This window comes from Mobula birostris, chromosome 2 (genome assembly GCF_030028105.1).
Source record: "Mobula birostris isolate sMobBir1 chromosome 2, sMobBir1.hap1, whole genome shotgun sequence".
Lineage (NCBI taxonomy): Eukaryota > Metazoa > Chordata > Chondrichthyes > Myliobatiformes > Myliobatidae > Mobula > Mobula birostris.
Genome location: NC_092371.1, coordinates 79,457,427 through 79,463,426, shown reverse-complemented (window position 1 = coordinate 79,463,426; position 6,000 = coordinate 79,457,427).

Sequence of the window (6,000 nt, the reverse complement as noted above, 5' to 3'; positions counted from 1 at the left end):
ACTTTTTACCTGGAGATCTGTGGAATTGGCCATTCAATAGATTCAAGGCTCAGATAGATTTTGGCCTCAGGGTGGAAAGTGAAGGGGCCGAGGCCAAAATCGGATCAATCATGAGGTTTGAGGGTCCAAATACCCTTCTCCTGTTCTAATTACTACTGATCACAGGAGTACAATCCAACAAGGAACTGTCATCATTCAAGGAAACACTCAAGTTTATTCTCTTGCAAACATCATGAATGTTGTTGCTTTGTGACAGCAGTACAGCGTAATTTGGTTCTCATGACTACGTGCTGTGCTCCCAGTCATGTGACTGGCCTATCCGTGAATGAGAAAGTATTGGGATGCCTCATGCTCTTACCAGTTGCTCCTCCCCTCTGGGTTAAACAGATAACATCCAGACCATGAGTGAAAACATGTTGCTGTATTGTGTGGCACTGATACACACTCAAAGGTTTTCATTAACAGTTATTGAAGGCCAGAAGATTGTGCTGGCTTCAGAGAGTCGCACCTACCAGCCCGGAGATGGGATACTGGTGAGATCGAACTGACGAAACCATTGCCTTGAGCCTTGGTGGAAAGGCCCATTTTAAGTACAGCTAACTAGGTACATTGCTCTGAAGGTGCAAGTGAAGCCGATGAGGATCCACACATCACACATTAAGGAAACAGTGTCACAAAGCACAGAACCAATGGCCAGAAAATCCTTTCTGACAAGGACTGACTAAAATTTTTTGACCATTACTGCTTGTGCTAAGTTTAATGTATTTTGTGAGTCTGTATCATGACACTAACACACTTGTCAGTTTAGTTTTCAGATTAATGTGTCACCATCTAACCAGTGGAGGTTGTTGGGTGTGCTTTCGAAGGCCTCCATACATTGAGAAGGTGGGTAGGTGGGTAGTAATTTCTGGATTGCTGCCTGTGCCACGCCGCAGTGAGGGTAGAAACAGGACAATTTGACAGATAAATGAGTGGCTGAGAAGCTGGTGCAGGGAGCAGGGCTTCAGGTTCTTGGATAATTAGGATCTCTTCTGCGGGAGAAACGATCTGTTCAGAAGTAACGCATTGCAGCGGAACCCAAGGGGGAACGAATATTCTCACGAGCAGGTTTGTTTGAGCTGTTGGGGAGGATTTAAACAAACTTGGCGGGGGATGGGATCCGGAGTGAAGGGACTCAGGATAGGACAGATGGTAAAAAAGTAAATATAGCGTGCAGTCAGATTGTCAGGAAGGGCAGGCAGGTGATGGGACTTAGTTGCAGCCAACAGGCTGATAGCAAATATGGTACTCAAGGTGTTGTATCTAAATGAACGTAGTATAAGAAATAAGGTGGATGATCTTGTTGCACTATTACCGATTGTCAGGTATGATGTTATGGCCATCGCTGAATCATGGCTGATGGATGGTTGTAGTTGGGAGCTGAATGTCCAAGGTTACACGCTATATCAGAGGGATAGGAAGGTCAGCAGAGGAGGTGGTGTGTCTCTACTGGTAAAGAATGGCATCAAATCAGTAGAAAGATGTGACACAGGATCGGAAGATGTTGAATTCTTGTGAGTTGAGTGAAGAAACTGCAAGGTTTAAAGGACGTTGATGGCAGTTATATACAAGCCTCCCAACAGCGGCTGGGAGGTGGACCAGAGGTTACAACAGGAAATAGAAAAGGTGAGTCAAAAGGGCAATGTTATGGTAGTCATGGGAGATTTTCACATGCAGGCCGATTGGGAAAATTAGTTTGGTAATGGATCTCAAGAGGGTGAGTTTGTTGAATACCTAAGAGTTAGGTTTTTAGAGCAGTTTGTTGATGAACTTACGAGGGGATCAGCTACACTGGATTGGGTGCTATATGATAAACAGGGGGCAATTGGGGAGCTTAAGGTTGGAAGGAGCTGCTGGCAGGGATGTAAACAGAGCAACAATGGTGTGTGTTTCTGGGAAAAATGAGGAAGGTGCAGGACATGTGTATTCCAAAAATAAAGAAATAATTAAGTGGAGGAGTAGTACAACCATGACTCTCAAGGGAAGTCAAAGCTATTGTAAAAGCAAAAGAAAGGGTGTACAGCAAAGCAAAAATTAGTGGGAAGATAGAGGACTGAGTAGTTTTTAAAAAGCTACAGAGAGCAACTAAAAAGTCATTAGACGGGAAAAGATGAAATATAAAAGAAAACTAGCAAATAATATTAAAGAGGATAGTAAACATTTTTTCAAGTCTGTTATAAATAAAAGAGAAGTGAGACTGGATATAGGACCGCTAGAATATGAGGCAGGAGAAATACTAATGGGGGACAAGGAGATGGCTGATAAACTAAATGAGTATTTTGCGTCAGTCTTCACTGTGGAAGACACTATCTGTACGCCTGATGTTATAGTGTGTGAAGGAAGAGAAGTGGATGCAGTTACTGTTACAAGAGAGAAGGTGCTCAAAAAGCTGAAAGACCTAAAGGTACATAAGTCACCCGGACCAGATGAACTGCTCCCTAGGGTTCTGAAAGTGTTAGAGATTGTGCTGGCATTAGAAATGATCTTTCAAAAATCACTGGGCTCTGGCATGGTGCCAGAGGACTGGAAAATTGCAAACGTCACTCCACTCTTTAAGAAAGGAGGAAGGCAGCAGAAAGGAAATTGAAAACCAGTTAGGCTGACCTCAGTGGTTGGGAAAATGTTAGAGTCAATTGTTGAGGATGAGGTGATGGAGTACTTGGTGACACTGGACAAGCTAGTACAAAGTCAGCATGGTTTCCTTCAGGGAAAATCCTGCCTGATGAATCTAGAGAAGCTCACACACCTACAGCAGGCGAATGAAAGGAATTAGGCTGGAATTCAGAAGGATAAGTGGGGATCTCATTGAAGCCTTTCAAATATTAAAAAGCTGAGACAGAGTAGATGTGGAAAGGATATTTCCAATGGTGGGAGAGTCTAGGACATGGGGCATAGCCTCAGGATAGAGGGTCGCCCTTTCAAAAGAGGTGTGGAGAAATTTCTTCAGCCAAAGGGTGGGGAATTTATGGAATTTGTTGCACATGCAGCTGTGGAGGCCAGGTTGTTGGGTGTATTTAAGGCAAAGATTAATAGGTTTTTGATTGAACATGGCATCAAAGGTTACAGGGAGAAGACCGGGAACTGGGGTTGAGGGGGAGATTAAAAAGAAGGATCGGCCCTGGTTGAATGACAGAGCAGACTCGATGGGCAGATAGCCTAACTCTGCTCCTAAGTCTTATGGTCTTATAGTCGTATGGGTTGCCATTGAATATATCCCCAAAATGTACAGAGTTTGATTCTGTTTTCTACTTTGATAACCAGACCTGAGCTGTGAAAGGAATAGGAGACTACACTATGCACAGAAATGCCTCTTGCCAATGCAAATGCTTTGCAGGATGGTATCAACCTTCCCAGAAGTTATTGCATAAATCCCCAGCCCTGAGGTTGATTTTGCAAAGAGTGGCTGGAGTGACTGGAAGCGCACCCAGGTGCAGGACACAGGCACGGAGACTTGACATGGAGACGGACTTCGACATGACTTGGACTCGGAGCTAGGACTTGGACATGACTTGGACTCGGAACCTGGAACTGGAACACAGAGACAACAACACCAAACAAAGACAGATGATTCATATCTTGGCTTGGAGCAGCGGCAAGCGGCCAGCAACCTCAGTCGGACACAAGGAGACAGAATTCCCAACTCGGAGTAGCAGCAAACGGCCGGACCTACTCAACTGGGAACAAGAAAACTAAACCTACCAACGACAGACAATACGAATCTTGACAGGGAGTAGCTCATGAAGTGGCAAATGGCCGGCAATCACTTAGCTGGACACGAAAAGACAGAATTCCCAATTTGGAGTAGTGGCAAAACGGCCAGCCCTACTCAGCTGGAAACGAGACGACAAAAACCAATCAATGACAATCCATTTGTATCTCTACTCCGGGTAGCACATGAAGCAGCAAACGGCTGGCAAAACTCAGCTGGACGGCAGGCTCTTGACTCGACCCAGGAACTGTGAATGACAGGCTCTTGACTCGACCTAGGAACAGTGGATGACAGGCTCTCAACTCGACCCATTCTCAGCAGCTCAGAACAAGCATAGCCGCACTGCTGAGCTGACGAACCAGCAATGAGTGTCATGGTCTGGTCTGTGAAGTCCACATTCCGGTTCACGGTCCGGTCCGTGGACTCAGGACTCCGGGTCTTCCAGCTGTCCTTTGTTTTGGTTGAGTTAATCATAGGCACCTGATTCCCATCTTGGGGCTTGGAATATAAGTGGCCTTGGGGTCGTGTGTGGGCTGCTGGTTTGTCTTGTCAAGATCCCTTGGGAGCAACCTGCTGGTGGAAGGCTAGAGTGGCCACTTGCCATCTTTAGGCCATGTTGGGGAACCATCCCCTCATGGAGCCTTGCTGTCAGTAGTTGGAGCTGTCTTTGTGGTATGGATTTGGCTGTTTCCTGGGCCAGCTGAGTGGCCGTCAGCCACTCTGAGCTAGGTAGGGATCCGGCTGTTTCCGTAGCCAGCCAAGGCTGCTGGCCGTAACTGCTACTCGGAGCAACGCCGATGCAGAGATGGAACTGTCTGTCGTTCTTTGGTGTTTGTCTCTTCTTTTCCTCGCCTCCGTGGGGGAGGTCAGGCCATTCTGCCATTGCCCTGCGGGGGGACCTGTCTTGTCTTGTCTTTGCCTCTGTTGGGTAAGTCCAGCTGTTCTGCCATTACCCGATGGATGGTCCTGTCCCACCTTGGTGTGGAGAGGTTGAGTCCCGGCTCTATGTTGATGTAAAGTTCACAGTCTGTCTCCGAGCTCCAGCCTCTGAGTTATCAGCCTCCGCATTCCAAGACTCGAGACCCCAGCCTGTCTCCAAGCTGGAGCCTCAAGACCCCAGCCTGTCTCCAAGCTCAAGCCTCAAACATAGAAACATAGAAACATAGAAAATAGGTGCAGGAGTAGGCCATTCGGCCCTTCGAGCTTGCACCACCATTCAGTGTGATCATGGCTGATCATCCAACTCAGAACCCTGTACCAGCCTTCCCTCCATACCCCCGATCCCTTTAGCCACAAGGGCCATATCTAACTCCCTCTTACATAGAGCCAATGAACTGGCCTCAATTGTTTCCTGTGGCAGAGAATTCCACAGATTCACCACTCTCTGTGTGAAGAAGTTTTTCCTAATCTCGGTCCTAAAAGGCTTCCCCTTTATCCTCAAACTGTGACCCCTCGTTCTGGACTTCCCCAACATCGGGAACAATCTTTCTGCATCTAGCCTGTCCAATCCCTTTAGGATTTTATACGTTTCATTAAGATCCCCCCTCAATCTTCTAAATTCCAGAGAGTATAAGCCTAGTCGATCCAGTCTTTCATCATATGAAAGTCCTGCCATCCCAGGAATCAATCTGGTGAACCTTCTTTGTACTCCCTCTATGGCAAGAATGTCTTTCCTCAGATTAGGGGACCAAAACTGCACACAATACTCCAGGTGTGGTCTCACCAAGGCCTTGTACAACTGCAGTAGTACCTCCTGGCTCCTATACTCAAATCCTCTTGCTATGAATGCCAGCATACCATTCGCCTTTTTCACCTCCTGCTGTACCTGCATGCCCACTTTCAATGACTGGTGTATAATGACACCCAGGTCTCGTTGCACCTCCCCTTTTCCTAATCGGCCACCATTCAGATAATCTGTTTTCCTGTTTTTGCCACCAAAGTGGATAACCTCACATTTATCCACATTAAATTGCATCTGCCATGAATATGCCCACTCACCTAACCTGTCCAAGTCACCCTGCATCCTCTTAGCATCCTCCTCACAGCTAACACTGCCACCCAGCTTTGTGTCATCCGCAAACTTAGAGATGCTGCATTTAATTCCCTCATCCAAGTCATTAATATATATTGTAAACAACTGGGGTCTCAGCACTGAGCCTTGCGGTACCCCACTAGTCACTGCCTGCCATTCTGAAAAGGTCCTGTTTATTCCCACTCTTTGCTTCCTGTCTGCCAACCAATTCTCCATCCTC